The sequence below is a fragment of the Manis javanica genome, chromosome 5 (genome assembly GCF_040802235.1).
Source record: "Manis javanica isolate MJ-LG chromosome 5, MJ_LKY, whole genome shotgun sequence".
Lineage (NCBI taxonomy): Eukaryota > Metazoa > Chordata > Mammalia > Pholidota > Manidae > Manis > Manis javanica.
This window is the reverse complement of record NC_133160.1, coordinates 23,492,999-23,511,853: the sequence shown is the minus strand read 5'-3', so window position 1 is coordinate 23,511,853 and position 18,855 is coordinate 23,492,999. Positions and strand designations below refer to the sequence as shown.

The 18,855-nt window shown below is 38.1% G+C and overlaps 1 protein-coding gene across 5 annotated transcripts in view; it reads left to right on the top strand.

Annotated features, from left to right (window-relative positions):
* Positions 1 to 18,855, top strand: part of CBFA2T2 (CBFA2/RUNX1 partner transcriptional co-repressor 2) — a 167,611-nt gene that overhangs the window by 65,405 nt on the left and 83,351 nt on the right. The window lies entirely within an intron of this gene.

The following is an 18,855-nucleotide window of genomic DNA, read 5'->3' as shown; positions in this document are numbered from 1 at the left end:
TCGGTTTCATTAATCTACAATTACATGAAGAACATTATGTTTACTAGGCTCCGCCCTTCACTAAGTCCCCCCATACCCCTTCACAGTCACTGTCCATCAGCGTAGTAAAATGCTATAAAATCACTACTTGTCTTCTCTGTGTTGTTGAGCACGTGATGTACCTCCCCACATTATACATACTAATTGTAATGCCCCCTTTCTTTTTCCCACCCTTATCCCTCCCTTCCCACCCATCCTTCCCAGTCCCTCTCCCTTTGGTAACTGTTAGTCCATTCGTGGGTTCTGTGATTCTGCTGCTGTTTTGTTCCTTCAGTTTTTCTTTGCTCTTATATTCCACAGATGAGTGAAATCATTTGGTACTTGTCTCTCTCCGCCTGGCTTATTTCACTGAGCATAATACCCTCTAGCTCCGTCCATGTTGTTGCAAATAGCAGGATTTGTTTTCTTCTTATGGCTGAATAATATTCCATTGTGTATTTGTACCACATCTTTATCCATCTACTGATGGACACTTAGGTTGCTTCCATTTCTTGACTACTGTGAATAGTGCTGTGATAAACATAGGGGTGCATATGTCTTTTTGAAACTGGGCTGCTGCATTCTTAGGGTAAATTCCTAGAAGTGGAATTCCTGGCTCAAATGGTATTTCTATTTTGAGCATTTTGAGGAACGTCCATACTGCTTTCCACAATGGTTGAAGTAATTTACATTCCCACCAGCAGTGTAGGAGGGTTCCCCTTTCTCCACAACCTCGCCAACATTTGTTGTTGTTTGTCTTTTGGATGATAGTGTTTCTTACTGGTGTCAGGTAATATCTCATTGTAGTTTTAATTTGCATTTCTCTGATGATTAGCGATGTGGAGCATCTTTTCATGTGTCTGTTGGCCATCTGAATTTCTTCTTTAGAGAACTGTCTATTCAGCTCCTCTGCCCATTTTTTAATTGGATTATTTGTTTTTGGTTTGTTGAGGTGTGTGAGCTCTTTATATATATTGGATGTCAACCCTTCATTGGATCTGTCTTTTATGATTATATTCTCCCATACTGTAGGATACCTTTTCGTTCTATTGATGGTGTCCTTTGCTGTACAGAAGCTTTTCAGCTTGATATAGTTCCACCTGTTCACTTTTGCTTTTGTTTCTTCCCTTGCCTGGGGAGATATGTTCATGAAGAAGTCATTCATGTTTATGTCCAAGAGATTTTTGCCTATATTTATTTCTAGTTTTATGGTTTCATGACTTACATTCAGGTCTTTGATCCATTTCGAATTTACTTTTGTATATGGGGTTAGACAATAATCCAGTTTCATTCTCTTACATGTAGCTGTCCAGTTTTGCCAACACCACCTGTTGAAGAGGCTGTCATTTCCCCATTGTATATCCATGGCTCCTTTATCATATATTAATTGACCATATATGTTTGAGTTAATGTCTGGAGTCTCTATTCTGTTCCACTGGTCTGTGGCTCTGTTCATGTGCCAGTACCAAATTGTCTTGATTACTGTGGCTTTGTAGTAGAGCTTGAAGTTAGGGAGCGAGATCCCCCCCCACTTTATTCTTCCTTCTCAGGATTGTGTTGGCTATTCGGGGTCTTTGAAGGTTCCATATGAATTTTTGAACTGTATGTTCCAGTTCATTGAAGAATGCTGTTGGTAATTTCACAGGGATTGCATCGAATCTGTATATTGCTTTGGGCAGTAGGGCCATTTTGACAATATTAATTCTTCCTAGCCAGGAGCATGGGATGAGTTTCCATTTGTTAGTGACTTCTTTAATTTCTCTTAAGAGTGTCTTATAGTGTTCAGGGTATAGGTCTTTCACTTCCTTGGTTAGGTTTATTCCTAGGTATTTTATTCTTTTTGATGCTATTGTGAATGGAACTGTCCTCCTGATTTCTCTTTCTATTAGTTCATTGTTAGAAAGAGAATTTCTGTGTGTTAGGAAAGCCACAGATTTCTGTGTGTTAATTTTGTATCCTGCAACTTTGCTGACTTCGATATTAGTTCTAGTAGTTTTGGAGTGGAGTCTTTAGGGTTTTTTATGTACAATAGCATGTCATCTGCAAATAGTGACAGTTTGAGTTCTTCTTTACCATTCTGGGTTCCTTGTATTTCTTTGTTTTGTCTGATTGCCATGTCTAGGACCTCCAGTACTATGTTGAATAACAGTGGGGAGAGTGGGCATCCCTGTCTTGTTCCCGATCTCAAAGGAAAAGCTTTCAGCCTCTCGCTGTTCAGTATGATGTTAGCTGTGGATTTATCATATATGGCCTTTATTATATTGAGGTACTTGCCCGCTATGCCCATTTTGTTGAGAGTTCTTAACATGAATGGATGTTGAATTTCATTGAATGCTTTTTCAGCATCTATGGAGATGATCATGTGGTTTTTGTCCTTTTTGTTGATGTGGTGGATGATGATGATGGATTTTCGAATTGTACCATCCTTGCATCCCTGGGATGAATCCCACTTGGTCATGGTGTATGATGCTTTTGATGTATTTTTGAATTCGGTTTGCTAATATTTTTGTTGAGTATTTTTACATCTATGTTCATCAGGGATATTGGTCTGTAGTTTTCTTTTTTGGTGGGGTCTTTGCCTGGTTTTGGTATTCGGGTGATGTTGGCTTCATAGAATGAGTTTGGGAGTATTCCCTCCTTTTCTATTTTTTGGAAAACTTTACGGAGAATGGGTATTATGTCTTCTCTGTATGTCTGATAAAATTCCGAGGTAAATCCATGTGGTCTGGGAGTTTTGTTCTTGGGTAGTTTTCTGATTACTGCTTCAATTTCGTTGCTGGTAAGTGGTCTGTTTAGATTTTCTGTTTCTTTCTGTGTCAGTCTTGGAAGATTGTATTTTTCTAGGAAGTTGTCCATTTTGCCTAGGTTTTCCAGCTTGTTAGCATATAGGTTTTCTTAGTATTCTCTAATAATTGTTTGTATTTCTGTGGGGTCCATCGTTATTTTTCCTTTCTCGTTTCTGATTCTGTTGATGTGTGTTGATTCTCTTTTTCTCTTAATAAATCTGGCTAGAGGCTTATCTATTTAGTTTATTTTCTTGAAGAACCAGCTCTTTGGTTTCACTGATTTTTTCTGTTGTTTTATTCTTCTCAATTTTATTTATTTCTTCTCTGATCTTTATTATCCCTCCTTCTGCTGACTTTAGGCCTCTTTTGTTCTTCTTTTTCCAATTTTGGTAATTGTGATATTAGAGTATTCGTTTGGGATTGTTCTTCTTTCTTTAAATATGCCTGGATTGCTATATACTTTCCTCATAAGACTGCTTTCACTGCGTCCCACAGAAGTTGGGGCTTTGTGTTGTTGTTGTCGTTTGTTTCCATATATTGCTTGATCTCCATTTTAATTTGGTCGTTGATCCATTGATTATTTTAGGAGCATGTTGTTAAGCCTCCATGTGTTTGTAGGCCTTTTTGCTTTCTTTGTACAATTTAGTTCCAGTTTTATTCCTTTGTGGTCTGAAAAGTTGGTTGGTAGGATTTCAATCTTTTTGAATTTACTGAGGCTCTTTTTGTGGCCTAGTATGTGGTCTATTCTGGAGAATGTTCCATGTGCACTTGAGAAGAATGTGTATCCTGTTGCTTTTGGATGTAGAGTTCTATAGATGTCTATTAGGTCCATGTGTTCTAGTGTGTTGTTCAGTGCCTCTGTGTCCTATCTTATTTTCTGTCTGTTGATCTGTCCTTTGGAGTGAGTGGTGTGTTGAAGTCTCCTAAAATGAATGCATTGCATTCTGTGTCCTCCTTTAATTCTGTTAGTATTTGTTTCACATATTTTGGCGCTTCTGTATTGGGTGCAAATATGCTTATAATGGTTATATCCTCTTGTTGGACTGAGCCCTTTATCGTTAATGTCCTTCTTTATCTCTTGTTACTTTCTTTGTTTTGAAGTCTGTTTTGTCTGATACTGGTACTGCAACACCTGCTTTATTCTCGCTGTTGTTTGCATGAAATGTCTTTTTCCATCCCTTGACTTTTAGTCTGTGTATGTTTGTGGTTTTTCAGATGAGTCCCTTCTCAGCAGCATATAGATGGGTCTTGCTTTTTTATCCATTCTCTTACTCTGTGTCTTTTGATTGGTACATTTAGTCCATTTACATTTAGGTTTTTTATTGAAAGATACCTACTTTTTGCCATTGCAGGCTTTAAGTTTGTGGTTACCAAATGTTCAAGGTTAGCTTCTTTCCTACATTACTGTCTACCATAACTTGCTTATTGAGCTATTATAAACACAGTCTGATGATTCTTTATTTCTCTCCCTTCTTATTCCTCCTCCTCAATTCTTCATATGTTGGGTGTTTTATTCTGTGCTCTTTTTTGGAGTGCTCCCATCTAGAGCAGTCCCTCCAAAATACCTTGTAGAGGTGGTTTGTAGGATGCAAATTCCCTTAACTTTGGCTTGTCTGGGAATTATTTAATCCCTCTTTCATATTTAAATGATAATTGTGCTGGATACAGTATCCTTCGTTCAGGGTCCTTCTGTTTCATTGCATTACATATATCATGCCATTCTCTTCTGGCCTTTAATGTTTCCGTTGAGAAGTCTGATGATAGCCTGATGTGTTTTCCTTTGTAGGTGACATTTTTCCTCTCTCTAGCTGCCATTAAAACTCTGTCTTTGTCCTTGATCTTTGCCATTTTAATTATTATGTGTGTTGGTGTTGTCCTCCTTGGGTCCCTTCTGTTGGGAGTTCTGTATGCTTCTGTGGTCTGAGCGACTATTTCCTCCCCCAGTTTGGGGAAGTTCTCAGCAATTATTTCTTTAAAGACACTTTCTATCCCTTTTTCTCTTTCTTCTTCTGGTACCCCTATAATGCGGATATTGTTTCTTTTGGATTGGTCACACAGTTTTCTTAATATTGTTTCATTTCTGGAGATCCTTTTATCTCTCTCTGCATCAGCTTCTATTCGTTCCTGTTCTCTGGTTTCTAGTCCATTAATGGCCTTTTGCATCCCATCCATTCTGCTTTTAAGTCCTTCCAGAGATTGTTTTATTTCTGTCGTCTCCCTCTGTACTTGCTCCTTTAGCTCTTGCATATTTCTCTGCAGAGCCATCAGCATGTTTATGATTTTTATTTTGAATTCTTTTTCAGGGAGACTGGTTAAGTCTATTTGTGCAGATCCCCTCTCAGGAGTTGTCTGGACTATTTTTGACTTGACTAAATTTTTCTGCCTTTTCATGGTGATAGTGGTGGCTGTAGGCAGGTTACGGGTGTGTCAGCTGGTAGAAGAAAGTCCTTTCCTGCTTGCTGGACGCCTTGCCCTTCTGCGCTGCCTGTGTCGGTTATGCCCACTCCTGGAGCAGCCACCAGGTTAATCCCCTAAGCTGCTGTAGGCGGTGTCTGTGTCAGAGCAGCCCAGAGCCCTGCCAGGAGTGGCAGGCATGCCATGTGTGCTCCTCCGTGACAGTGGCGCCCCTGCTGGGCGGCTGTGTACCAGTAACAGTCTTTGGGTCTGGCCCGGGCGGCTGTATGTTGGGCTGGGATTCCGGTCGGCTGCTGGGAGCGCGGCTCCTCCCTCTGGCACTGCTGCAGGAGTGCGCGGGCCTCTCCCTTGCCCCTCTGTCGCCACTGCTGCAGGCCCGCACGGGCCTGTTCTGGGCCCCTCTGGCGCTGTGGTTCCCGGCGCATGTGGGCCACTCCCGGGCTGCTTGGTCACTGCCACCGTGGGCTCACAGCAACCTCTCCTGGGCCCCTCGCCCCTCTGGTACCGTGGCCCCCGGTGTGCACAGGCCGCTCCCGGGCTGCTCGGTTCCCGCCGCAGCAGGCTCGTACAGGCTACTCCCAGTCCCCTCTGGCGCCACTGGCACGCACAGGATCCTCCCGGTCCCCTCTGGCACTGCCCCCCCAGGCATGCGCTGCCACTCTCCCACTATTGGGCTGGTGTGTCGGGGTCTGTGCCAGTTGGGGGAACGAGTGGCAGGCTGCTTTGTGCCATGAGGGGCTTCAGACCTTTTCTGCTCCCCAGGGGGTTCGGGCGCATAGTTTCTGGGAATTCCCAGCTGCTGCCTAAGTGCCAGGACGACTTCGTCCAGCTTTGCGGTCCCTGTCTGTTTAAGACTAGCAAGAAGCACTCGTTTTTCTTTATTCTCCAGGGTGCTGGTTGCGGGCACCTGCCTGTAGGTTTTGCTTTTCCGTTTCTCTTAATATCCAGTACCCCGTGCACCTTGTGTGTACGCTCTGGGTGCGGATTTCTAGAGCTGGTTCTTTAGCAGTCCCTGGGCTTTCACTCCTTGCCCATTCCAACTCCTTATTTTCCACCGGGTTCTGGGATGGGGGGGCTTTTGGGTCCCGCCTGGCCGTGGCTTCTTTCTTACCCCCTTTGTGTGATGTTGAGTTCTTGCAGATATAGATGTATCCTGGCGTATCCAGATGTATACTGTATCCACTGGTGTCTCTTTTAGTAATAGTTGTATTTATTGTATTTTTATAAATATATGTTTTTGGGAGGCGTTTTCCACTGAACTACTCACTCTGCCATCTTCGCTTTGTTCCCTAGAGAACACTTAAGAGAAATTAAAGAGGACACTAACAAATGGAAACTCATCCCATGCTCATGGCTAGGAAGAATTAATAACATCAAAATGGCTATCCTGTCCAAAGCAATATACAGATTCGATGTAATCCCTATCAAATTACCAACAGCATTCTTCAATGAACTGGAACAAATAGTTCCAGAATTCATATGGAACCACCAAAGATCCTGAATAGCCAAAGCAATCCTGAGAAGGAAGAATAAAGTGGGGGGGATCTTGCTCCCCAACTTCAAGCTCTACTACAAAGCCACAATAATCAAAACAATTTGGTACTGGCACAAAAACAGAGCCACAGACCAGTGGAACAGAATAGGGACTCCAAACATTAACCCAAACATATATGGTCAATTCATATTCGATAAAGGAGCCATGGACATACAGTGGGGAAATGACAGCCTCTTCAACAGTTGGTGCTGGTAAAACTGGACAGCTACATGTAAGAGAATGAAACCGGATCACTGGCTAACCCCATACACAAAAGTAAATCTGAAATGGATCAAAGACCTGAATGTAAGTCATGAAACCATAAAACTGAGAAAAACATAGGCTAAAATCTCTTAGACATACACATGAGCGACTTTTTATGAACATATCTCCCTGGGCAAGGGAAAGAAAAGCAAAAATGAACAAGTCGGACTATATCAAGCTGAAAAGATTCTGTACAGCAGAGGACACCATCAATAGAACAAAAAGTTATCCTATAGTATGGAAGCATATATGACAGATCCGATAAAGGGCTGACATCCAAAATATATAAAGAGTTCATGCACCTCAATAAACAAAAAGCAAATAATCCAATTAAAAAATGGGCAGAGGAGCTGAATAGACAGTTCTCTAAAGAAGAAATTCAGATGGCCAACAGACACATGAAAAGATGCTCCACATCGCTAATCATCAGAGAAATGCAAATTAAAACCACAATGAGATATCACCTCAGACCAGTAAGGATTGCCACCATACAGAAGACAAACAACAACAAATATTGGCAAGGTTGCGGAGAAAGGTGAACCCTCCTACACTGCTGGTGGGAATGTAAGTTAGTTCAACTATTGTGGATAGCAGTATGGAGGTTCCTCAAAAAGCTCAAAATAGAAATACCATTTGACCCAGGAATTCCACTTCTAGGAATTTACCTCAAGAATGCAGCAGCCCAGTTTGAAAAAGATAGATGCACCCCTATGTTTATTGCAGCACTATTTACAATAGGCAAGAAATGGAAGCGATCTAAGTGTCCATCAGTAGATGAATGGATAAAGAAGAGGTGGTACATATACACAATGGAATATTATTCAGCCATAAGAAGACAAATCCTACCATTTACAACAACATGGATGGAGCTAGAGGGTATTATGCTCAGTGAAATAAGCCAGGCAGAGAATGACAAGTACCAAATGATTTCACTCATACGTGAAGAAAGAAAAAGTGAAGGAACAAAACAGTAGCACTATCACAGAACCCAAGAATGGACTAACAGTTACCAAAGGGAAAGGGACTGAGGAGGATGGGTCGGAAGGGATGGATAAGGGCGGGGAAAAAGAAAGGAGGCATTACGATTGGAATGTGTAGTGGGGGGGTGGTACGGGGACGGCTGCAGAACACAGAGAAGACGAGTAGGGATTCTGCAGTTTCTTACTATGCTGATGGACAGTGACTCTAATGGGGATTGTTGGGGGGGACTTGGTGAAGGCCGGGAGCCCAGTAAACAAAATGTTCTTCATATTATTGTAGATTAATCATACCAAAAGAAAAAAAAAGAAAAGAATGAATACTGATACATATTACAAGTGGGTGAATGTTGGAAACATCATACACAAGTTGAAGAAGTCAGACACAGACAACATACTTTATGATTCCATTTACATGAAATGTCCAGGAATAGCTAATTTATAGGGACAATGGGTACATTAGCGGTTGCCTGGGACTGCAGGTATAAACGAGATTTCCTGTAAGGGGACAAAAGAGAACTTTTGAGGAAATGGAATGTTCTCAAATGAAATTGTGGTAATGGTAATTTAGTATAAATTTACTAAAATTTATACTGAAAAGTATAAAATGAAATGATTATTGTTCAATCCCATAAACTCGAAATGGATTAAAGAGTTGAATGTAAGTCCTGAAATCATAAAACTCTTAGAAGACAACGTAGGCAAACATCTCCTGAATATAAGGATGAGCAACTTCTTCCTGAACCCATCTCCTCTAGAAAGGGAAACAAAAGCAGAAATGAACTCATGGGACTACATCAAACTGAAAAGTTTTTGTATGGGAAGGGACATCATCAACAAAACAAAAAGGCATCCTACAGTATGGGAGAATATATTTGTAAATGACATATCTGACAAGGGGTTAACATCCAAAGTATATAAAGAACTTACACAGCTCAACACCGAAAAAGCAAATAACCTGATTAACAAATTGGCAGAGGATATGAAGAGATGGTTCTCCAAAGAAGAAATTCAGATGGTCAACAGACACTTGAAAAGATGCTCCACATCACTGATCATCATGGAAATGCAAATTAAAACCACAATGAGATATCACCTCACACCAGTAAGGATGGCCAGCATCGAAAAGACTAAGAACAACAAATGTTGGTGAGGATGCTGAGAAAGGGGAACCCTCCTACACTGCTGGTCGGAATGTAAGCTAGTTCAACCATTGTGGAAAGCAGTACGGAGGTTCCTCAAAAACCTAAAAATAGAAATACCATTTGACCCCAGAATCCCACTTCTTCGATTATACCCAAAGAATACAACTTCTCAGATTCAAAAAAACATATGCACCCCTATGTTCATCGCAGCACTTTTTACAATAGCCAAGATATGGAAGCAAGCTAAGTGTACATCTGTAGATGAATGGATAAAGAAGAAGTGGTACATATATACGATGGAATAGTATTCAGCCATAAGAAACAAATCATACCATTTGCACCAACATGGATGGAGCTGGAGGACATTATGCTCAGTGAAGTATGCCAGGCGGAGAAAGACAAATGCCAAATGATTTCCCTCATTTGTGGAGTATAACTATGAAGCAAAACTGAAGGAACAAAATGTCAGCAGACTCAGAGACTCGAAGAATGAACTAGTGGTTACCAAAGTGGAGGGCTGCGGGTCAGCGGATGGGGAGGGAGGGAGAAGGGAACTGAGGGGTATTATGTTTAGTACACCTCGTTTGGGGGATCACAGGGAGAACAGTGTATCACAGAGAAGGGACATAGTGGATTTCTGGCAACTTGGTGCACTGATGGACAGTGACTGCATTGGGGTGTGGGTGGGGACTTGATAATATGGGTAAATGTAGTAACCATATTGTTTTTTCATGTGAAACCTTCGTAATAGTGTATATCAATCATACCTTAATTAAAAAAGTGAAAAAGAAATTTACTAAAAAGCATTTAATTGTGCATTTAAGACAGGTGAATTTTATGGTGTGTGTATTACATTATACCTTATTTTAAAATGTTGTTTTTTTTTTCCCCACCCTAAAGGAGTAGACATTTCTGCAGATGGCAATTATTTAGATTGCTCCTGTTTTCCGCTTTTTTAGTTCAGGTGTTCTGAGATCTTGGGGCCAACATGACTTTGTTAGTTAGGGTTCATGTTATGATCTTAGGCACATCAAAGACACCAGCCTTGGTTTTAAATTTATAAAATTGGCATCAATAAATACTTCAAACCTTACAAGAACTTGAACATCCACTTTTGTTATTCACATCAAGCGTGAAAGATAATAAGAGCTGTAGATCCTAATAATTTGACCAAACTAATGCTCTGTGTTGTTCTTGGAATAGGTATGTGCTCCTAGGATGAGTGATAACCTTACTTGGAAGAAGGCAGAGGTAGCCAAAATGGTCACAGTGTTTGGGAAAACCAGCCCAGGCAGGGCTAGTAATTTTTAATAGTTATTAGCAAAGTAGCCTTGAAAGTATTAAACGTTTTTGTCATTTCTAAAATCAGTAGCTCTCCCATAAAAATTCTTGAAGATTTGAATACATCATATTTAATAGAATTTAATTCAGCTTTTCAGACTCAATCCTCCCCCTTTCCTATTTTAATTAAATGGAAGTGTTGGATTCAGTTCTATTGTTCCGCGGTTTGATCCTATTTAATTTATGTTTTGAACAACCAGGGTATTTCATTTATCTAACAGATAAACAACTTGAATATGTTGATCAATACATACTTCCTACCTTCAGAGAACAGTAATAGATATTCAGGTCAACAAGTAACAGAAAATCTTCAGTATCAAAAATCTTAAGTACCAATATGGTATTATATACTATCATACTACATGCAGAGCACTAGGAGGGGCTTTTATCAACTCTGCTTACTTCAGGAATCATCTCTCCCAATGGACAACCCTTGAGATAAGTCTTATAAGATCAGTAAGTTTTCAGGTGTGTAGAGAAGAACTTATTTGATAGCCGCGTTCATTGTGAAGGGAATTGATTGGTAGTATGATTTAAGTAGAACCAACAACCCTCACGTTTTAGATACAGGGTTGTGTTTTGGTTTATTCCAGTAAATGAAAATTCCTACTTCATTTATTTTCTATGCTTCTGATTTATCAACTTTTAAAAGTCTATCACAATTAAATTGAACTCTTAATTTTAAATGATGATCCACAGCTGCTGCAGTCTGACTGTGTCCGATAAGGGCTGATGACTCAAACATTGAATTGTTTTTCCATTTTATTTTCAAGATCACTTATGAATTTGATTGGTTGTCTCTTTTTAAGTTGACACAAAATTCTTTCAAGCTTTGTAATGTTAGGTGTATAAAACAAATAATCAGCAGTTTATGAAGTGCTTAATAATAAAGCAGGAATCTATATGTTGTCATGTAAATTGGAAAGTCAAACAGAATATTGTTTCTGGATAGTCCAAACCTCCGTTTTGTTTTCAGGTTATTTAACTTAATGATTTTGTTACTAGGTGACATGGAGGATCAGTTTAAGTAAGACCAAGAAAAGAAAACAAAGAAGTTTAAACAAGAAAGAAACAAAGCTGTAAAGGGACATCATGTAACAGTTAGTCCTGTCCTCTGATTTGACAGATGAGGAGGTTAATGATTTAGATAATTCATTTAGTAACTTAATTTGCAACAGTTACTCCAGGCTCTTTCTATTGAATTACAAGAGAAAATCAGTGTCTTAAAATGTTTGCTGTAAATGACCTAAAAAGGAAAGCATTCCCTTTTCAAATTAGCTGTATATTTCAAACTTAAAACATTTGTTTTCAAGCTCTGTGGAACCAAAGTTGAGTGAAGACAGTCTTTGGTTCTTGGGGGAGTTTACAAGATTGTCTAACATAAAGAAGCTGAGAACCGTTTGGCCTGTGGTGTCCACCTGCTACCCCAACAAAGCTCTGTGTGGTCTGTCTTCTTGTCACTCCACTGTATCTTCCTGTACAGGTTTAATGCTGTCTAGTCATGGTGACTTCCTTACAGTATTTCACTCTAGCCATGCCTCTTCCCATACATTCTGCTCCCTCTGCCTGAAATACTTGAAATGCTCTTCATCTCCTTTTTTTTTTAACCTTGTATACTTCTCACCTTTTAATTTTCACTTCATCAGAGAATATCCATGTATAACACACCCCTCGTCAACCTTCCCTGTACCCTAATGTGAGGCCCATAGTTCTCTTAATCATTTCTTTGTTTTTTTTCCTTTTACAGCATTTACTGTTTATTATGCATTTATTTGTATGATAATTAGATAACTTTCTCTCTAACAGATTGCAAGCTCTCTGTGTATTTTTATTATATTTCGAATAATTAGCATAATACCTGGCTCATTCTAAAACTCCTCTGTTGGTATACATCATAGTTGAATATAGTTTTTTTAAGGGCCAGATAGTAAACATTTTTGGCTGTGTGGGCTGTATTATCTCTGTTCCTACTCTGCTTTTGTCATGGAAAGCAGGTAAATAATAGGTAGACAATAGGTAAAGGAATGGGCATGATACTGTTCCAGGAAAACTTTATTTACCAAAACGGCAGGCAGTAGTTCACTGATCCCTGTTGCAAATAATCATCTCCTAGTGCTGTAAATAATCATTTTGTTGGACTTGAAAACTCTGTCATTAAGCAGTCTTGCAGACTGACTCTCCTAAGGTTTTGTTTTTTTTTAGATGATTTTAATTTTGTATGGTAGATGTTAAGAGATGATTTTTTAAAAGACTTATCTTGAAATACATTTTCATTTAAAATACAATCTAAAGATTGTCATGATTTTCTTACTATTTAATAATATATTTTTACTTTATCTGACTTAACTATTATGCTTGTCCTTTATTAAGTTTACATTTCTAAGTAAAACACAATTCTTTATATTAATTTAAAAATAGAAAGGTTGTTTTGGTTTTTGGGTAAAGTGTAGATTAAAATTTTGTAAGTTAAGTTTAAAAAATAAATCAGTCTTTTAACAACCTGATGCTTGAAATGAAAAATAAAATTGTTTTTAAATGACAAATTATGGAAGATTCCAAGTATGCAAGTAAAGACTTTCTATAGTGAAAAGCAAATTGACTATAAGTATCAGCATTTATTTTTCTTTTTTGACATCATTGTTTGAAATTCAAGAGCCATCTTTATTTGCTAGATGAGAGATTCAATCTGATGAATCCAACTCATTTGGCTCTCAAGCATATTTATAGAATTATTTTTATGCTTCCTATTAATTGGTATTTAATTATATATATTTAAGTTTCTTATACTGTCTCTTAGCATTGGCTCATTATAGGTATAAAATGAACATTACGTGACTAAAAATAACCTAAAATAACAATATTTACAACCATTGTGGCAATAGTTACCTTTAGAGTAGGAAACCAAAGGAGAGACTGTCAGGAGCAATCTTCCATAGAACTCCTTAGACTGCTGCACATATTCACTTAATACCCATAAGGGATTTTTCAAACTTCTGTAATAAATGAGTACTATTTTCTTTTTGATAGAAGCTTATTCAGTATTATAGAAAACTTAGAGAAAGTTGCAAGAACCATAAAGGAAACCTCTAGTTCACCAGTTGTGTACATTTTGTCCCATTTGCTTTATCACTGTGGGTGTGTGTTACATATATAATTTTTTCTAAACCACTCTGAGAGTAAGTGAAAATACGCCCTTTCTTGCCCCTAAATACTTAAATATGTATTTCCTAAAAACCAATACCTTCTCTTAAAAAATTAAGAAATTTAATGTTGGTACAATACTCTTATCTAATTCACAACTATATTCAAATTTCACCAGTTTACCAGTAATGCCTTTTGTAGCTCCTGTACTCCAGTACAATCCAGTTTAGTCCAGGCTCATACACTACATTTAACTGACATGTCTCTTCAGTCTTTCTTATTCTGAAACAGTTCCTCAACCCTGCCTGCCTGCCTTTTTTACATCCTTCCTCTCTCCCTCCCTTCTTCGTTTATTCTCTTTGTTTTTCCATCTTTTCAGTCTTTTTTGACCTTGACAGTTTTGAAGAGTATATACAGAATATCCCTCAGTAGTCTGATGTTTCCTTAGGGATTTTTGGCCAGAATGCTATAGAAGTGATGCTGTGTTTCTTAAATGCTTCTTTTAGGAAGGCATATGGTATGTTTGTCTCCAAATTCATGATTGGTGATGTTAAATGTTAACTTTGTTCATTTTGTTAAAACTGATCTGCCAGTTTACTACATCCCTCTTTGTAATCAATAAGTAACTTAAATTAGGCTGTATTTTGAGACAATGTAGATATCCTCTTTTTCATCAGCTTTCTATTCATGAACTACCATTGGTGATTTTCTGCTTCTATCATTCTTTCTCTATTTACAGATTGGCATCCTTTCTTCCTTACTGATTGATTCATTTTTAATTCAATTTTATTTTATGTATTACTTTTCAATCTATTACTGTCATTTATTTTGATGGTTAAATTATCCCACAGTTGACCATGGCAGTCCCTTCTAACTGGTTGTAGTGTCTTTCTGACATGTCTCCATCATTTCTGAGTAGTCTTTTCCTTTCTTACACAAGATAGTGCATGTTTACCTTGTATTTTCCCTGCCCCACCTTGAAATCCTGGATAGCATATAAACTCACGAATAAACATCTCTAAGAGTCACTTCTCCAAGAAGCCCTGGGTTTAGTAGAGACATGGTTTAGAAATAAAGATCTGAATGTAAGATATATTCTTTGCTACAAGGTGTCATTGCTTCTATACACACTCAGCAAATAGGAAATGTACATATGAATGTGTTTGTGTATATATTTCCATGTCTGTATTTTTAATATAAATATGATATAATACAAAACTTAAAACTGTGAGTTCATATTGATACGTCTAATTCAAATCTAAGACCCAGGGGTATATTCTGGTTTTACTAGGAGGATATTAAAAAGAACCAACTCTACAAATTCTGTTATAAAGCAACCGACTTAGAAGTTGTGTTCACTATTCCTGATACATTGCACGGTTTCTCATCCTTTATTTTTGAAAGTTGATGGTATAACAACTCATGATGTCAGTGGTGAGGTCAATGAACTTTTTGGGCCACATTGAACCTCTTGTCAGACTTTTATTCCTTTTGTCTGAGTTACTTTAAAAGAGTGTCCCTATCCATCTACCAATTTCACCTATAATTTGGCACACTGTTTAAAGAAATCAGTCTCTCTCAAAAAATTTTTTATTATGTGAACTATCAAACAGACCTAAAAAGGTACCCTTGTATACTTAGACACCCAGCTATAGTAATCACCTTGTTAATCACATCAGTTTCCTTGAAGGAAATCCTAGACAGCATATAAACTTATCAGTAAACATTTCTGTATGTATCTCTTAAAAGATAAGGCCTCTTCTGAAAAATATAATCACAAATCTATTATTATACCTTAAAAAGTTTAAAATAATTCCTTAATATAATTAAATATCTAGTGAGTCATTTATAATTTTCCCAATTACCCAGTTATCTCATAGGTTATTTTTTACTGTTGGTTTGTTCAAATTAGAATCCAGATAAGGTCCACACATTGCATTTGCTTAAGTCTTCTATTTTAATATATAGATTCTCCTCCAACACCCTTTCTGTCACCCCACGCCCTTTTTTTCCTACAGACCTAGGTTGCTTGTACTATAGATTTTCTCATTGTGGACTTTACTAATTGCATTCTTTTGGTGTCATTCACATGTTCCTATATCCCCTTAATGTTCTATAAACTGCTTGTTAGATCTAAAGGCCTGATCAGATTCAGATTACTTTTTTTTTTGACAAGAACGCTTCAGTTGTGGTAGTACCTCCCATTAGGAGGCATAGTAATTAATGTCCATATATCTCTCATCTCATATTAGTGGCAGTTGATTATTACCTAGATTAATTTTTTTCATTAGGGATTTGTGAAATGATATTACAAATATATAATTTTTCATTTTAGTTGGATTATTTCAATAGGGGTTGATTTTCACCAGCTGTTTATTAACCTAGAGGTACAGTGCACAAAGGAAGGCAGGTAAAATGCTTGATTCACTAGTTTCAAAATACAGAATTGGTTCTCTAGTGTCCTTTAAAAGGTGATCGGTTTTTTCTTTTTTTTATGTTTTTTTTTTGTATCATTAATGTACAATTACATGAAGAACAGTATGTTTACTAGGGTTCCCCCTTCACCAAGTTCCCCCCACAAACCCCATTACAGTCACTGTCCATCAGCGTAGTAAGATGTTGTAGAATCACTACTTGTCTTCTCTGTGTTGCACAGCCCTCTCTATGCCCCCCCCTCCACATTATACATGCTAATCATAATACCCCCTTTCTTCTTCCCCACCTTTATCCCTCCCTTCCCTCCCATTCTCCCCAGTCCCTTTCCCTTTGGTAACTGTTAGTCCATTCTTGGGTTCTATGATTCTGCTGCTGTTTTCTTCCCTCAGTTTTTCTTTGTTCTAATACTCCACAGATGAGTGAAGTCATCTGGTACTTGTCTTTCTCCGCCTGGCTTATTTCACTGAGCATAATACCCTCTAGCTCCATCTATGTTGCAAATGGTAGGATTTGTTTTCTTCTTATGGCTGAATAATATTCCATTGTGTATATGTATCACATCTTTATCCATTCATCTACTGATGGACACTTAGGTTGCTTCCATTTCTTGGCTATTGTAAATAGTGCTGCAGTAAACAGGGGTGCATCTGTCTTTTTCAAACTGGGCTGCTGCATTCTTAGGGTAAATTCCTAGAAGTGGAATTCCTGGGTCAAATGGTATGTTTATTTTGAGCATTTTGAGGAACCTCCATACTGCTTTCCACAATGGTTGAACTAATTTACATTCCCACCAGCGGTGTAGGTGCTTTCTCCACAACCTCACCAACATTTGTTGTTGTTTGTCTTTTGGATGGTAGCCATCCTTACTGGTGTGAGGTAATATCTCATTGTGGTCTTAATTTGCATTTCTCTGATAATTAATGATGTGGAGCATCTTTTCATGTGTCTGTTGGCCATCTGAATTTCTTCTTTGGAGAACTGTCTGCTCAAGGTGATCAATTTTTTATATGTACCATTATGAACTCATGAATTTAAATGTTTTGCTCTGTTTAAATCCATTGCAATTTCTATTTTTTATTAATGCTTAAATTAACCCATTTTAGGGGTAGCCTCTTCAGATTGACTCCTAAGTCCCTTGGACTTGGACACAACTCCAAAAGACTCTGATAACTGCTTTCTGGTATGGCAAGTGTCATACATTTCCTGCCCTACACCTGGAATCAGCTGTTTTCCTAAAGAACCCTGCTTCCTTTTAGTGGGAAATGATATTTAGGATCCATAATCTGGGTGCTGGAAGTGAAAAAAAAAATCATTTTTTCCTCTTTAAATAACAAGTATATTCTCTTGCAGTTCCTATGGGTCAGAATTCTGAGGTAGTTTAGCTAGGTGGTAGATGGTACTGGGTAGGTATGGGAGCAACTTGATGCTGGCACTGGTAAGAGATTTTCAGTTCCTGACCATGTAAACTTCTTAGGGCTGTTTGAGTGTCTTCACGACATGGTGGCTGACTTCTCCGAGAACAGAGCCAGTGATCTAGGACAGCCAGTAGCATCTTTTGACTCATTTTCCTACTAGACAGTAGTGCTCTGGCTGTGGATCTAGACTACCTGGTGCTCACACTTAACTAGCTGTTGGGTTAAGTAACCAAGTTACTTAACTCTGTAAAGTGCCTTACTTTCCCTAGCTATAACATTGAGAATGATAACACCTACCTTGGAGACCCTGTAAAATAGCATCTTTGTGAGGGTTCAGACAATTAGAGCAGTCTGACACTTTGTGAGCCCTCAGCATGCTGTGGTTTGCTGTTATTACCACCACTGGGAAGAACTGAAGACCTGAAACCTAGTCATTAAGTTGCCCTTGACAGAAATGGTCTCTCTTCCTATTTGCCAAAAATTGCCATGACAAAATTATTTACAGATTCCAGATACCCAAGTGTAATAGAAGATTAAGGGTTAGAGAATTGTAGCCACACCTGTTTGATTATGTGTATGGAGGATCTTTCATACCTAATCTACATTCATGGAGATTTCAGTGTAGGATGTGTCCATGTATTGTGACCTAGAAAGTAGCCATGCCTTCCCTGCCCCCCAACCTTTTAAAAACTGTTTATTTTAAAATGTAAATTCATAGAAAGTTGCACAAAAAATGTATAGGGAGGTCCAGTGAATCCTTCACCCAGTTTACCCCCAATAGTAATATCTTACATAACTGAAGTACAAAATCAGAAAATGATCAATTTTCATTTAGCAGAAATTGACTTAGCAGCTATTATATGCTAGGTATTTGGGGGTAAAAGTGGTTAATCTCTGACCTTCAGCAGTTTAGTCCTCTCTGTATTCTTATATTTCTAAAAATGTTTTTTATTTTGGCTGTTAATTGTTAAAACTTGAATTAGCAGTTCCTTTGATGCTAAACATTGTTATTTCTCACATTCCTATTTGCCTTGTTTTAAAACAATTTTTGCCTTGTGTCCCTATCTTTCATTGCTAATCTTTGCAGCATCAGAACCATGTTGCCTGCATTGTCTTATTTTAATCACGTGCCAGTTTTGCAGTGCTACCAAGTCTGGATCTGAGAGGCAGCTTGTGTGAATCATTTACATACATTTCTGTTTATATTCCCCAAATTGCAACTTTACATTTTTCATCCAGTTACAGTTCAAAGCAGATATTTAATAATTCATTTTAAGAAGGAATTTGTCATATGTAGCATTTAAAAACTGGCTCAAAGAGCAGAAGCTATTAAACAATAGCAGAAACCAGACAATATGTAGGACTTTAAATAGTAATTGTTAA